Below are 17,958 nucleotides of genomic sequence, written 5' to 3'. Positions count from 1 at the left end.
CCTCATTCCCATCTACAGAGACCTATGCACCCTTCGCACACACATACTAAATAGCCTACAGGATGATCACAGCGCTCACTGGAGGACTCTAGTCTCCCGTATGGACGGAGCTCGCTGTAGAAACCCTACTCAGTTCTGGCACATGGTGCACAAGCTAAAGGGAAGCCAGCGGGAAAGATTCGAGTACCTCCTAGTGAACGGTGATCGAGTCACCAACCCAGACCAGGTCACCAACACCTTCCAGACACACTGGCGTAACTCCTTCCAACCACACCCTCTCCCTCTTCATGAGCCCAGTATTGCCCACATACACCATATCACCGATATTGTGCGCCAAAACCTAGCAAACACACTACCACATAACATTATACACTTAACACGACTAGACCCACAACACCCTCTCATCACACCCATTGAGGAGGAAGATGTCGCCAGGTTGCTCAGGCACACTCCGCGGCGAGCCCCCGGCCCCTCAGGAGTCACCTGGCCAATGGTGCGGAGCCTTCCTCCAGAAATCATATCCAGCCTGACAAAAATATTCAATGCTTGCCTCGCCTCTGGATACTTCCCAAAGGCTTTCAAAATTTCAAACATCACCCTAATTGCCAAGCCCGGAAAAAACTCTCACTTACCAGAAAACTATCGCCCCATAAGCCTACTTGAAATTCTTGGAAAAACTTTTGAGCGTCTAATCAATTTAAGATTGAGAGCGTTCCTCGAAGATAACGGATTGCTGGCACCACAGCAGTTCGGTTTCCGGAGGAACGCCTCAACTGAGGACGCCCTTAACAGCATAGTAGCCTACCTAAATTTCAACAAGCCATATTACAAGACAGCACTCGTGACAAAAGATGTCAAAAAAGCTTTTGACACCGTTTGGCACACCGGTTTAAAATATAAAATTTGTAATAACTTCAATCTCCCTTATCTAACACAACGCATCTTGTGTAGTTTTCTGGATGAGAGACAGACAAGAATCCGCCACCAGGGCACCTTTTCGTCATTTTTTACCCCTCAGGCTGGAGTCCCACAAGGCTCCGTACTCTCCCCAACCCTTTTTAACATGTACACAGCTGACCTACCCCTCCCAGCCCACAATGACTCACTAACTATTCAATACGCGGACGATGTAACGCAATTGGCCCGTGCCAGGTCGTTAGATCTCCTAACCGACAAAATTCAATGGGAACTGATGGCGACTGGCCTGTGGGAGATGAAATGGCGAATTCTCTCCCATCCCGAAAAATCAAAAGTCACTTATTTCAACATTAAAAGAAGTCAGCCCCGCCAAATCTCACTAAACAGAATTGATCCAATCCCCACCCCAATCCCCATCAGTAACAACAACAAAGTGCTTGGCCTCACCATAGATAAGCACCTCAACTTCAATATACATATAAAACAAAAAGCAACCATAGCCGCCAAGGCCTTGAGCAACCTGGAAAGATTTCGCGACAGCAGCACAAAAACAAAACTTCACCTCTACAAAGCTTTCATTCTCCCTCTCTTAACCTACTGCCCTCTTGCCCTCTCTCTCTCTGCTCCCTCCAACCTCTCTAAACTTCAGAAGGTTCAAAACCGAGCAATTCGTTTCGCTCTTGGGACGAAATGGTTCGACTTCAGAACCTCTCTCTCCATTCACGAGGAGTCCAACATCCCCCCTCTTAACATAACACTCCACAATAGAATCGAAAAACAACTAAGCTCCTTCTCCGACAGACACACAATCACATACAATTTCATTACCAACCTCCCCCCAGCTTTCCGTCACTTGCCGCACTGCAATCTCCTTGATCCTCCCACTGTGCCTCCTGAACCTGTCTTCTAATAATGGACTCCTCCTTTCTTCCCTTCACTATCTCCTTTTTCTGTACCACTCATGGTGTCTGAGTGGCATCATCGTCGTTCTCTCGTTCACGTGGGCGGGCCCGCGTGCCAACACCTAGTGGTTTTTTCATATTTTTTGTCTTATGGTTTTGTATTCATATTTTTGTTTTTATGCATTATTTTTCTGTCTCGCAGCCTAGGTTTTAAGGTGGCACCGGACCGCTCCTGGGAAAGGGACTAGACAAAAAAACACCGCCATTAACATACCATGCCTCTGACCGAGGGAGTGGGGTCGTGTGCCAACACCTAGTGGTTTTTTCATATTTTTTGTCTTATGGCTTTGTATTCATATTTTTGTTTTTTATACATTATTTTCCTGCCTCGCAGCCTAGGTTTCAAGAGGGCACCGGACCACTTCCAGAGAGACGGGGATAGCACGAACCGCACTCCTCCCACTGACGTCACGGCAATGGGGCCCCCGGCCGTCGGCATGACGTTCCGGTAGCGGTACCCCCCGAGGTAGTTAAGGAGCGGCCAGTACTGATGATGGGGACGGTAACCACACCATTCAGTGGAAGCCACTTCACCCCCCACACAGAGGTAGTTGGGTGCGGCAAGGGCTGGGCAGGAAGGTAGTCAAGAGATGGTGGGGCGGGGCCCTGGAAGCATCCATGCAGGAATCCCCATTCACCCCCCGCCACCAGCGACTTACCGCGTGCAGGCAGATGGTATTAGATTTGACCCCTCGTTGCGGTGAGGGAGCCTTTTCGAGCCTCTGTCATTGCACATCCTACCATCACGTCAATCATTATCACAAACCATCCTCTCCCTCCCCATGCATACTCGTATAACACCACGACATTTTTTATATTATATTTATATATATATATATATATGTATATGTATGTATATGTGTATATGTATATATGTGTATATATGTATGTATATGTATATATGTATATATGTATGTATGTATGTATATGTATATATATATATATATATATATATATATATATATATATATATATATATATATATATATATATATATATATATATATATATATATATATATATATATATATATATATATATATATATATATATATATATATATATATATATATATATATATATATATATATATATATATATATATATATATATATATATTTTTTTTTTTTTTTTTTTTTTTTTTTTTTTTTTTTTTTTTTTTTTTTAGCAGGGTGGCCTTTTTGCAGGACGAGTCACAGGACACAAGAAAAAAGGACCAACACCGCTTTTTTCACCCACCACATTACATCATACAATAAATATCCCGGCCATCACCAAATCACTCTACTACTATCCGTGGTTCGGAACCCACGTAAAACTGTAGGTCCCTCCGCTATACGGATGCAATTCTTCCTCTGTCCTTCTTTGAACCAATAAAAAGCACAAAAAAACCCTTTTTACTCTGACTGTCCTTCACTCCTCTTTCACAACCTGATAATGCAGGCTCTGGATAGTCTGGCCCCTAACTTGTGCGTGGTTTGGCCCGGGGATTTGGGTGCGTGGGCGGCGTCCGTGGCTGTGGCTGTGTTGGGCTTGGCTTGCTCGGTTGGTGGAGGACTCTCCTGCTTTCCCCGATAAAGCCCTTGTCTTCCTGGCCATCTTAGAATGAATATAACACGTTAAAAAAAAAAATAAATAAATAAAAAACATAAAAAAAAGATGTCCCTCCTAATTCAAATTGCGCCTGGGTCAAGCCCCAGTGACTATTTCTCCTACTACAATTCCCTTCTTATCACCCCCCTATTCTTCCCACTATCCCCACTTCTCCCTCCCCATCTTTTCTCTCTTTGTTATGTTATGTTATATGTAAGCGCGGGCAGAGGCAGCAGACGGTAGTAGCGGCACGCAGACCGTTCGGACGCTGAGTGAAAGTGCTGGACAGCAGCTCTCGCCGCCTCGTACTTACTCGCCACCGAGTCAAGGAGCTAGGTGATCATAGACGGAAGAACACCAGCTGCCTTCCCAGGTCCCACTGTGTACCGGAGCTCTCCCTGTCCGGTTGAGAGCTCGCCCTGTGGTTCCTCGCCATCCTCCCTTTTCCCTTCCTTGCTCCCAGCTTCGTTCTTTGCCAGACTGCAGTGAGCGGACCCAGAACGTTCCCGAGAGTGACCCTCGGTAACTAGGTGGATCTGTTGGCTCTGGCTTAGAAGGCTGCTGGGTAAGCCTCCCTCTTTACCTCCAACTTGATATTTCCTTTCCCCTCCTTCAGAGGAAATCTCTGCTAGGGCTAGGTCGTGGGGCAGGGCCATTACGACAGCTTTTAGGAGCTGGGTGACTAAACTGCCCCACATAGGCAGGCTCCTTCTCTTTCTTTTTTTTCTATCCATTTATTAGCTGTGGGTTTTTGTCGGGCCTCGGCCCCCTTATAGGAATTATTGTTTTTATCATGTGAAAAATGGCGAGAGTAAAAATAAAAACAACAAACAGCCAAGATCCACGAAGAAAGAACACTCTCCTAACAATACTCAGCAACAATGATGTCTTCCCTACCAACATAATTCCAGTCCAAGATGGATTCATCATCGTCTCGTCAGATGAAGAGCAAGAAAAGATATTCAAGGACAAGATTAAGGAAGAATTTTCCCAAGAAGACATGAATCCAGTAATACCACCAGAACTGAAAGCAAAGAAAACAGTCATAGCCTTTAATGTTAATGCACACATCTACAACAACTCTGAAGACGACATATTAAATGAATTGTATACTCAAAATTCATTCCTGGAAGGCAATATTGATAATGTTTTCAAGTTCCCTAACTCTAAAACAATTAAAATAACATTCTCTCAGGCAATCTATGCCTCTAAAGCTACAGAACATGGACTAAAGCTTTTTTCCATGAAAATTCCACATTACCAAATCCAGCAAGATAAATTTTATCACATCCAAACATGCTTCAGATGCTACATGATAGAATCTCACACCACAAAAGACTGTACAAAGCATAAAGAATATAAAATATGTTCCGAGTGTGCCGAGGAAGGGCACACGTGGAAATCATGCAACAAAGAGAGCAAAAAATGCATCAATTGTGGAGAAAACCACAGGACACTATCTATGAGATGCAAAATAAGAAAAGATGTAATAAAGATGAAGAGAGAGGAAGAAAAGGAGACAGCATCATACTCCCAGATAACAAAGACAAACAACATCCCCACAATGAATAACAGCACATCAACACAAATCAGCAGAGAAGACCATTTCAAAATATACTCTTGCATGATACACGCTCATCTAATGAATGTAATAGAACCAGGAAGCTATGAGAAAGAACTTAATGCCACTCTAAAGGAAAATAAACTTCCTCAAATAAAAATACCCAAGACACCTAATTCCTCAAAACTCCTCTCACTTCTAGCCGACACAGAAAAACTATCCTTAATGGAAACTGAAGACCTACTAACAGACACACAAACAGATCAACAACAAAATGTAACAACACTAGACACACACACCCAACAAGTTTCTACCAAACAAAAAACACAAACAAACACAAAGAAACAACTTGACAGCGATGAAATAGAACTTAAAATAATAACAAGAGAGAGCCAGGGATGGCCTAAAAACATCACAATGGGTCATCTGATAAAAGGAATAGAGGATGGAACATATAAATACACCTACAATGAACCAACCATGAAATCTCACGAAGTGATAGGACTAATCAAAAAAGGTGATATAGTGTTGAAAGACTGCTTCACTATACTGGAAGACAGTGTATTCAGGAAAATAAGAACAGGACAGTGCAATGAAAGGTCTCCAGTTGCTAGGCAAACACAAAAACTAAAAACAAAAAACACACAGTAACACACAAAAACACTCACACACACACCAACAAAGTCACACAAACAACATGGCTCTAAGAAACATTAAGATAATACAACACAACGTACTACACTGGAACAACAGACGAATATCACTCTCCAACACATACAGAATAATAGACCCAGAAATAATACTCATAAACAGCCACGGCATACAAGAAAACACACCAATGAAAATTCCTGGATACAGAGTACACACGAAAAATACCCTCAATAATGCGTCAGATGGCACAGCTATAGCAATAAAAAAGAACATACAATATAAACTACTTGATGATTTCCTATCAGATCTACTTGCAGTAGAAATAAGTACCACCACAGGAAAAATAATAATTTCAACTTTATATCAACCACCATCAAGAACATATATACCCATACCTGACTTCACTAAATTGTTTAGACGTACCTGTCCAGTATACATGCTGGCTGACTTAAATGCAAATCACCCCAACTTAGGATACACTCACAGCAACAACAAAGGCAGACAAATCAACACTTTAATACAAAACAGACTAATACAACATGTCGGACCAGATTTTCCTACTTATTATACACACAGAAGAGGCACAACACCAGACATTATACTTACAAACCACCGCACATACCACAACACACATGCAGTAGAAGGACCCCTCACCACAAGCGATCACATTCCAATAATTTACACAATAGCCACAGCCCCTATACTCATTCCAGCTCCACCAAGACCCAACTACAATAAAGCAAATTGGGAAACATTTAAAAGACATGTCACCAACACACTACACACAAACACACTACACGAAGAAACACTTGAAACAATAGACACTGCCACTGAAAACTGGCACCAGGCAATAGAGCAAGCTATGCAACAAGCCATACCCACTACACGTTACAAATGTCTACCATCACCCAAACACACAGACACAACAAAACTACTTAAGACACTTTTTACAGAACTACAGACTTACTCACGTGCACACGGTTGGTCCTATCAGAATTACAGATACTACAAACAACTACAAACACTACCACACGAAGCTTTAATACAGGAAAATAGAGAACACTGGTACAGACTAATAAATGAAGTTTCGAGCACTTATAGAGATCCTACAACATTCTGGAAGAAAATTAAACTACTGACAGGCAACAGAGAGAACGAACCCCACTACATTAGGAACAAACATAACAACAAAGTATACACCGACAGAGAAAAAGAGGAAGTACACAGAGAGTACTGGCAAGAAATCTTTAGTGGAGAGGAGGATGGAGAGGAAGATCACATGGAAAATGAGATTGTCTTACATAACATCAGAAATAACACCCACAGAACAATTCCCTACAATAACTCTGACATTACCAGACTCAACACACAACACACTGACACGACAATAACTACAGAAGAATTAAAAAACATCATAAAGCAGCTAAAAAGAACTAGCCCGGGACGAAGTGGAATTAATAAAACAATCTTAACACACCTACCAGACACAGCAATAATTAGACTAACAGAAATATTCAACAGCACTATCTCAGCAGGCTATTTTCCCGACAAGTGGAAAAACGGAATCATCAGACTAATCCCTAAACAAAATAAATCCCCTCAACAGGCTCAAAATTACAGACCAATAACGCTATTAGAAGTACCAGGCAAAATCCTTGAGCGAGTGATAAATTCAAGGCTAAAAACACACCTAGAAATTAATAACTTATATAACACTTACCAGTTCGGTTTTCGTAGTAATAGAGGCACCACACAAGCACTAGCAGTCATCACAGAACAAATAGCACACAATAAATCAGATAAAGGCCAGTGCCAAGTCATACTAAGAGACATATCTAAAGCTTTTGATCAAGTCTGGCACCTCGGTCTTAAGCATAAAATCCTACAACTACAACTCCCTATTACAATAGAAAAATTTTTATGCGACTTTTTATCTGATCGCACAGCATCCATTAAAGTTAATCATTACATTGGTCCTACATTTAATTTAAACTGCGGTGTACCACAAGGGAGTGTTCTGTCACCAACACTCTTCACAATTTACACCAATGATATTCAACAACCTATACAAACCCTTAACATCAGTTTTGCAGACGACATAACACAAATAATTGGCTACCCAGGAAGGTCCAAGAACATGCTCAATATAAAAACAGAGAGAGCAATAACAGCAATTAATAACTACGAAAGGAACTGGAAAATAAAAACCAATGTTAATAAATTCACCCCTCTGCACCTTGGAGCAAAACTTACCTTTCCACTCATCATTAACGAAGAAGAAATAGAATTTAAAAGTACCGGCAAATGCCTTGGTCTAACCATAACTACAGGTGGCTACTACAAACATATACAGGAGCGTAAAAATATAGCAATAGCGTCACTACAAAAACTCTACAAGTTACATAACATGCCAGAGAAAATAAAAATACACTTAGTAAAAGCACTAATACTACCAATACTTGATTACCCTCCAATCCCTATGCACACAATGAGCAATAACCAAATTAGCAAACTTCAAAAAGTTCAAAACAAAGCACTTAGATTTGCAACAAATCAGAAACACCCTTACACCATGACAACAGAACAAGTACACATACACACCAAAACTGCACCTCTCAATATACGTCTACACTACAGAGCAAAGACAATTTGGGAAAAAATTGATGAGTTGGGCCTGCCTAACTATCAAAGCCTAAAAGACAACTCAGATCAAATAGTAAAATACCACCGTGATTTCCCTAGCAGCCTACAGGCATGCAAAACAATACCCAACCCAATATATTAACAAACCGAAAATAAAGGAAACATACTCACCTTAAAACACTTACCTTTACTCACTGTATTCCTGAAGATGGCCAAACACAAAAACTCAGCACACACGGGGCATCTGGAAAGGAAAGAATATTATGTAACTCCAACACTCTAAACAGCACACACACACACACATGCTTCACATGGGACTCGTAGCTGGCCTCCTCTCTCCCCACTCCGCGCCCTGAGTCGGCGGTGAGGCGGTATGCCAAGCCGGTGTTCACCACACCGTAGTGCACAGCCGAGGGGTACTGGCCACTGGTAGGGCTTGCTGGCCCCCAGCAAGCGGTAGATGGGGAGGGGGTTGCACCTCATCCTGAGTCGCTGACACCCGGGGACCTACCTATAGGGGGTAAGAGTTGTGTGGTGTCGGCGAGGGAGTAGTGGTAGAGTCTCTCTCGACTCGCCTGCGGTGTAACAGGGAGAACAATCGCGGCCCGTGCCATCACATGAAGTCAGCACACAGAACACAAACATTCTCACAAACACATAATACACAGTATAACATCAATAAGTAAAATAGCAAGGTGGACAGCCCACCATCTTTAATCTTATACTTCTTTCATTATTTCTCACTATCCTCTTATACTCATATTATTCTTCCTTCACCCATCTTTTCTATAAATATAGATAGATAGATAGCGCGGGCAGACTCAGCTGAGTGTTCGTTGTGAGTTGTTGTTACCACAACTATGGCACGTACCAAGCAAACGGCTCGCAAGTCCACTGGTGGCAAGGCGCCCCGCAAGCAGCTTGCTACAAAGGCAGCTCGCAAGTCTGCTCCAGCCACTGGAGGTGTCAAGAAACCCCACCGTTACAGGCCTGGAACCGTTGCTCTCCGTGAGATCCGCCGTTATCAGAAGAGCACTGAGCTGCTTATCAGGAAACTGCCTTTCCAGCGCCTGGTGCGTGAAATTGCTCAGGATTTCAAGACTGACCTCCGCTTCCAGTCCTCTGCTGTCATGGCTCTCCAGGAAGCTTCCGAGGCTTACCTCGTGGGTCTGTTTGAGGATACCAACCTGTGCGCCATCCATGCCAAGCGCGTGACTATCATGCCAAAGGACATCCAACTGGCTCGTCGCATCCGTGGCGAGCGTGCCTAAGAAGTCATCCACGAATGATCTTCATAACAGCAATATCTAGGCCCTTTTTAGGGCCAAACATCTCTTTCATTAAAGAATTTTCATAGACAATCTGTTTGGTTTTGTGGAAGAAAATATTTATTTTCCATCTTTCAGTATCAGGTATCGACTTTCAACTCAATATCCTTCCCCCCTTTTTTTTTTTTTATATTATTATTATTATTCCCTCTTCCATGGCCATATCTCTTTCACTTGGGAGAATTTTTATCTTTCTTTATCTCTATTTTTTTTTTATCTTTTCTTTATCTCCACAGAATAATAATCACGATAATAATAAGCATAATAATAATAATAATAATAATAATAATAATAATAATAATAATGATACAATAATTATTATAATAATAATCATAATAAAAACAACAATATTAATATTATTAATAATGATAATAATAATAATAATAATAATAATAATAATAATAATAATAATAAAAATAATAATAATAATATTAATAATAATAACAATAATTATAATAATAATGCATTTGTCTATATCGTATCTTTTTTCCTTTTCAAGTGTGGCTCCAATGGAGCCGGGTATTATTTTATACTGGCAGCAGTATACTGGCCGCCTGTTTACTTGGAGGAGGTATACTTGGTAACAGCCTTGGTGCCTTCAGAAACAGCGTGTTTTGCCAGTTCACCAGGCAGAAGAAGACGGACAGCGGTCTGGATTTCCCGGCTGGTGATGGTGGAGCGCTTGTTATAGTGTGCCAGGCGGGATGCCTCGGCAGCGATGCGCTCGAAAATGTCATTCACGAACGAGTTCATGATTGACATGGCCTTGGAGGACACGCCAGTGTCTGGGTGGACTTGCTTGAGCACCTTGTAGATGTAGATGGAGTAGCTCTCCTTCCTCCTGCGCTTCTTCTTCTTGTCGCCCTTGGCAATGGCCTTCTGTGCCTTGCCAGCTTTCTTGGCAGCCTTTCCTGATGCTTTGGGAGGCATAGTGTCGCCGTACTGCTGTGAGAACGAGTGTGCGTTTTCTCAGTTGAAAAGTGGTATATATATTAGCGTGCCTACTCAGGATCAGGAGTCGCCACCTCAGCGAGCGTCCTGATTGGTCCAGACGCGCTCTGGGCCGATCTGATCTCGCGTATATATAGCCGTTTTTCCCAAAATTCACTACTTGCTCGCAGAGCTACCGACGAGGTTAGAGTACTCGCGCTCCTCATTTATCACCAACAACAACAACTACTACTACTACTACTACTACCACAACATCCATTATCATGTCTGGACGCGGCAAGGGAGGAAAGGTGAAGGGAAAGTCAAAGTCCCGTTCCAGTCGTGCTGGACTCCAGTTCCCGGTCGGCAGGATTCATCGCCTTCTAAGGAAAGGCAACTACGCCGAGCGCGTGGGTGCTGGTGCCCCCGTGTACCTTGCGGCAGTTATGGAGTACCTGGCTGCTGAAGTCCTTGAGCTTGCCGGCAATGCCGCCCGTGACAACAAGAAGACTCGCATCATCCCACGTCACCTGCAGCTGGCCATCCGCAACGACGAGGAACTTAACAAGCTCCTCTCCGGAGTCACCATTGCACAGGGTGGCGTGCTGCCCAACATTCAGGCCGTGCTCCTTCCCAAGAAGACTGAGAAGAAGTAAATAAAGGGCCTCCCTCCCCTTCAGCCAATATCACCATCAATCCGGCTCCTCTTCGGAGCCACACGTTCAAACATCTAGAGAGTTGTGTAGACTATACTGGTATATCAATAATAAGCAAGTAGTGTATTTATTTTCGAGTTAGTTATTTGTTATTATTATTATTATTATTTAGTCAGGCACGCAAGTGACCGAGAATAAATATGTATACTATATTTCTACTAATGTACCTGCTGTGTGTCACAGTGGAGAGTTGATTAGATGTGTTGCCTATTGTGATATGTTGAGCGTCTTTTTCATCTCAATGTATATTTTGTTTTATGAGAAACTGAGAACGATGAGGGGCGTGATCATTGAAATAAGTCAATGATAATAATAATAATAATAATAATAATAATAATAATAATAATAATAATAATAATGATAATAATAATAATAATAATAATAATAATAATAATAATGATAATAATAATAATACTTGGAGAAGACCTGATGAAGTGAGAAAGATGGTTATAATTAATAATGGTTTCTTTTCTTAGCTCAGATAGTGATAGTGAACATGGTTATGAGAAAGTAGTAGTAATAATAGTAGTCTATGGTCCTTCTTTCTTTTCATGTTTGTGGACCTTAAAAAGGTCCGGGAGATGATGTTATTCAATGATGATAATGCAAGCTGAATAGCTGGCACCATCTCAATAATGGAGCGATTTAACCACCAAATCCGTACAGGGTACGGCCCTGACGCTTGAGGGCGTAGACAACGTCCATGGCAGTAACGGTCTTACGCTTGGCGTGCTCGGTATAGGTGACAGCATCCCTGATAACGTTCTCAAGGAACACCTTGAGCACCCCACGAGTCTCCTCGTAGATGAGACCAGAGATGCGCTTGACGCCACCTCGGCGAGCTAGACGACGGATAGCAGGCTTGGTGATTCCCTGGATGTTATCACGCAGAACCTTACGGTGACGCTTGGCGCCTCCCTTTCCAAGACCCTTGCCTCCCTTGCCGCGGCCAGTCATGGTGATGAGAGCTGCTAGTACGACGTCCGAACGGTCTAACAGGAAGCTCACGAATGTGCCTCAAAATAACATAACATAACATAACAAAGAGAGAAAAGATGGGGAGGGGGAAGTGGGGATAGTGGGAAGAATAGGGGGGTGATAAGAAGGGAATTGTAGTAGGAGAAATAGTCACTGGGGCTTAACCCAGGCGCAATTTCAATGAGGAAGGACATCTTTTTTTTTTTTTTTTTTTTTTTTTTTTTTTTTTTTTTTTAACGTGTTATATTCATGCTAAGATGGCAAGGGGGACAAGGTCTTTATCGGGGAAAGCAGGAGAGTCCGCCACCAACCGAGCAGGCCAAGCCCAACACAGCCACAGCCACGAACGCCGCCCACGCACCCAAAACCCCGGGCCAAACCACGCACAAGTTAGGGGCCAGACTATCCAGAGCCTGCACCATCAGGATGTGAAAGAGGAGTGAAGGACAGTCAGAGTAGAAAGGGTTTTTTTTTTTTTTGCTTTTTATTGGTTCAAAGAAGGACAGAGGAAGAAGTACATCCGTATAGCGGAGGGACCTACAGTTTTACGTGGGTTCCGAACCACGGATAGTAGTAGAGTGATTTGGTGATGGCAGGGATATTTAATGTATGATGTAATGTGGTGGGTGAAAAAGCGGTGTCGGTCCTTTCTGCTCTTGTCCTGTGACTCTTCCTGCAAAAAGGCCAACCTGCTAAAGAAAAGAGAAGTATAAAAAATGTTGTGGTGTTATGTGCATGGGGAGGGTGAGGATGGTTTGTGATAATGATTGACATGATGGTAGGATGTGCAATGACAGAGGCTCGAAAAGGCTCCCTCACCGCAACGAGGGGTCAAATCTAATACCATCTGCTTGCACGCGGTAAGTCGCTGGTGGCGGGGGGTGAATGGGGATTCCTGCATGGATGCTTCCAGGGCCCCGCCCCACCATCTCTTGACTACCTTCCTGCCCAGCCCTTGCCGCACCCAACTACCTCTGTGTGGGGGGTGAAGTGGCTTCCACTGAATGGTGTGGTTACCGTCCCCATCATCAGTACTGGCCGCTCCTTAACTACCTCGGGGGGTACCGCTACCGGAACGTCATGCCGACGTCCGGGGGCCCCATTGCCGTGACGTCAGTGGGAGGAGTGCGGTTCGTGCTATCCCCGTCTCTCTGGAAGTGGTCCGGTGCCCCCTTGAAACCTAGGCTGCGAGGCAAGAAAATAATGTATAAAAAACAAAAATATGAATACAAAGCCATAAGACAAAAAATATGAAAAAACCACTAGGTGTTGCCACACGACCCCACTCCCTCGGTCAGAGGCATGGTATGTTAATGGCGGTGATTTTTTGTCGCGTCCCTTTCCCAAGAGCGGTCCGGTGCCACCTTAAAACCTAGGCTGCGAGACAGAAAAATAATGCACAAAAACAAAAATATGAATACAAAACCATAAGACAAAAAATATGAAAAAACCACTAGGTGTTGGCACGCGGGACCGCCCACGTGAACGAGAGAACGACGATGATGCCACTCAGACACCATGAGTGGTACAGAGAAAGGAGATAGTGAAGGGAAGAAAGGAGGAGTCCATTATTAGAAAACAGGTTCAGGAGGCACAGTGGGAGGATCAAGGAGATTGCAGTGCGGCAGGTGACGGAAAGGTGGGGGGAGGTTGGTAATGAAATTGTATGTGATTGTGTGTCTGTCGGAGAAGGAGCTTAGTTGTTTTTCGATTCTATTGTGGAGTGTTATGTTAAGGGGGGGGATGTTGGACTCCTGGTGAATGGAGAGAGAGGTTTGGAAGTCGAACCATTTCGTCCCAAGAGCGAAACGAATTGCTCGGTTTTGAACTTTTTGAAGTTTAGAGAGGTTGGAGGGAGCAGAGAGAGAGAGGGCAAGAGGGCAGTAGGTTAAGAGAGGGAGAATGAAAGCTTTGTAGAGGTGAAGTTTTGTTTTTGTGCTGCTGTCGCGAAATCTTTCCAGGTTGCTCAGGGCCTTGGCGGCTATGGTTGCTTTTTGTTTTATATGTATATTGAAGTTGAGGTGCTTATCTATGGTGAGGCCAAGCACTTTGTTGTTGTTACTGATGGGGATTGGGGTGGGGATTGGAGTAATTCTGTTTAGTGAGATTTGGCGGGGCTGACTTCTTTTAATGTTGAAATAAGTGACTTTTGATTTTTCGGGATGGGAGAGAATTCGCCATTTCATCTCCCACAGGCTAGTCGCCATCAGTTCCCATTGAATTTTGTCGGTTAGGAGATCTAACGACCTGGCACGGGCCAATTGCGTTACATCGTCCGCGTATTGAATAGTTAGTGAGTCATTGTGGGCTGGGAGGGGTAGGTCAGCTGTGTACATGTTAAAAAGGGTGGGGGAGAGTACGGAGCCTTGTGGGACTCCAGCCTGAGGGGTGAAAAATGGCGAAAAGTTGCCCTGGTGGCGGATTCTTGTCTGTCTCTCATCCAGAAAACTACACAAGATGCGTTGTGTTAGAAAAGGGAGATTGAAGTTATTACAAATTTTGTATTTCAAACCGGTGTGCCAAACGGTGTCAAAAGCTTTCTTGACATCTTTTGTCACGAGTGCTGTCTTGTAATATGGCTTGTTGAAATTTAGGTAGGCTACTATGCTGTTAAGGGCGTCCTCAGTTGAGGCGTTCCTCCGGAAACCGAACTGCTGTGGTGCCAGCAATCCGTTACATTCGAGGAACGCTCTCAATCTTAAGTTGATTAGACGTTCAAAAGTTTTTCCAAGAATTTCAAGGAGGCTTATGGGGCGATAGTTTTCTGGTAAGTGAGAGTTTTTTCCGGGCTTGGCAATAAGGGTGATGTTTGAAATTTTGAAAGCCTTTGGGAAGTATCCAGAGGCGAGGCAAGCATTGAAAATTTTTGTCAGGCTGGATATGATTTCTGGAGGAAGGCTCCGCACCATCGGCCATGTGACTCCTGAGGGGCCGGGGGCTCGCCGCGGAGTATGTCTGAGCAACCTGGTGACATCCTCCTCCTCAATGGGTGTGGTGAGAGGGTGTTGGGGATCTAGGTGTGTTAAGTGTATAATGTTATGTGGTAGCGTGTTTGCTATGTTTCGGCGCACAAGATCGGTGATGTGGTGTATGTGGGCAATACTGGGCTCATGGGGAGGGAAAGGGTGTGGTTGGAAGGTGTTGCACCAGTGTGTCTGGAAGGTGTTGGTGACCTGGTCTGGGTTGGTGACTCGATCACCGTTCACTAGGAGGTACTCGAATCTTTCCCGGTGGCATCCCTTCAGCTTGTGCACCATGTGCCAGAACTGAGTAGGATTTTTGCAGCGAGCTCCGTCCATAAGGGAGACTAGGTTCCTCCAGTGAGCGCTGTGGTCATCCTGTAGGCTATTTAGTATGTGTGTGCGAAGGGTGCAGAGGTCTCTGTAGATGGGTATGTGGTTGTGCATGTTTTGTAAAAAGCGTGTTCTGTAGCACACTAGTAGTCGTTGTGTTTTTATGGAGGGTCTGAAGTCTATGTGAATTTTGTGTTGTTTCTTTGGTGTGTGTCTGTTGGCTGATGTCAGGATGTCACTATGTAGTGTCTCTAGGGCACTGTCTATTATTGTATAGGGTTGGCCTTCGAGCTGTGGTGGTTGGTGTAGGTCTGAAAGAGTTTTCCTGAATCCCTCCCAGTCGGCGGAGCGGTAGTCGGGGACAGGTGGGGATGGGATAGATATGGGGTTTGAGGATATTTTTAGAATTAGGGGGACGTGGTCTGAACCACAGATGGGTCCGTAGGAGATGTGGTGATGGAAAGGTAGGGATTGCCGGTTGGAGAGGATGAGATCCGGCCTGCCATTCCCATTGTGGGTATAGCAGGTAGGAAAGTCAGGGCCAAGGAAACGGAGGCGTTTCAGTTGTGTAAGTTGTAGAAGTTGGTGTCCATGTTGGTTGTTCTTGGTGTGTCTAAATGCTGTGTGACTGGCATTGAGGTCTGCCAGTATATAGGCTGGTATGTTTGTGTGATTGAAGAGATTGTTGAGACTGGTGAGAGGGAGCCCTGTATCCGGTCTGCTGTATGTGGTGGCAATAAGAAATATCCCGTGTTGTGTTTCGATCCTGGTGGCCAGGAAGTGTGCTGAAGGCCAGTCGGTTATGTGGATGTGTTTGATGGTGCATTTGACCATGACAGCTACGCCATCATGACGTGTACCTGTAGTGTAACGTGTGTTATATCCATATAGCTTAATTGGTTTTGTTGGTGAACCTGTGTGGTTCAGGAGGACGATGTCTGGGTCGGTTGATCGAATAGCTTCTGAAATAAGGTGCCGGTTATTCCAGTAGCCGCGACAATTTAGTTGCATGATCGTAATCATGTTTTCTTAACTCTCGATGTGGTTCGTGTGGGTCTAGGGGAGGTGGGTTGTGTACCCGGAATGTGTCTTTTATGTGCGGTGTTACTGGCTTGTGTTGGTGTGTTTTCGTTCGTTTTTGTGGTGGAGGTAGTGGTAGGAGTGGGGCTGTTGGGTTGCGTTTTCCCAGAAACTGTGTCCTCACCGGTAGCTAGGTTCCCGGTTGGAAGGAGGCTGGATTGTTCGGTGGAGGAGGAGTTTGGTTCCTGATTAGGGACTGTAGGAGCTTCTGTTTGTTCAGCAAGGTGGTGTTGTTGGTTTGTTTGTGTAGGGGCTTCTGTTTGTTCCACAAGCTTTTGTTGGTAGTGTTGTTGATTTGTTTGTGTGAAATTTGGTGGGAGTTTTATTGTTGGACAACCATTGTACTCCAGCAGTGAGTTCATGGTTTCTGCTTGTTTTCTCAGGTCACCGAAGGAGGTTTGTATGGAATATTTGATTATAATTTCGGCTAGTAGCAGTTTTTCCATGTTTGTGTTAGAAATTGTGTTCATGTGTGTTGGGGTGGCAGGTGTGGCTGCTTGAGCGTAGGAGTTGTTTGGCTGTGAAGAGGTTGTTGGTGTTGCTGTTATGGAGTTTTGTTGTTGCTGCTGGGTGCGTTTAACTGGGCATTTGAACGAGACAGCAACGTGTTCGCCGTCACAGTTAGCGCATTTTAATGTGGTTGATTGGCAGTTTCTATAATCGTGGCCCTTAGCTGCACACTTAGAGCACACTTGTTCTTTCTCCTTACATTGGTTTGTTCTATGACTGAATTTATAACACTTATAACATTGATTTACCGGACGGTATTCCTCAATGCTGACGTTGTAAGAGGGTATTATTTGGGAAAAGAGTTTGATTCCTTTCTTCTGCGCCTGTTCTGCCTGCTGTCTCGATCGTAGCTTTAGTTTGATCATGTGTACTTTTTGTATGAGTTTTATGTCGTCGATCTGGATTCCGTTTTTTTCTTCGATCTCCTCTCGGAGATCCTCGCTGGTTTTTTTCAGTATATAATCGTCGACTCGACGGGCAAGGATTGTTCGAGCGGCGATTTGCTCCGGAGACTCTACGAGCTCGAAGCCTAGAAGTTTTAAATTTTCGGTTGCCTGTTCTGTGGTGTGTTTTTCACGGTCCGCCTCGCTAGCTAAGCCAACGATGATATACGGGCCAGATCGGAAACATTTTGTATGGGGTACCTGTGTTCTGGTAAAGAACGAATTGCTGATGTCGGCAGGAATGCTTGCAGTCTTTATCCGGTACCTTATAGTCCGATCAGGGGGGCGTGGAGCGGCCATCTTATCATAGGGCCGGGCCCTATGATACTGCAGCCTTGTGGAAGAATCTGTG

This window comes from Scylla paramamosain, chromosome 17 (assembly GCF_035594125.1).
Source record: "Scylla paramamosain isolate STU-SP2022 chromosome 17, ASM3559412v1, whole genome shotgun sequence".
NCBI lineage: Eukaryota > Metazoa > Arthropoda > Malacostraca > Decapoda > Portunidae > Scylla > Scylla paramamosain.
Note: the sequence above shows the minus strand (reverse complement) of the source record.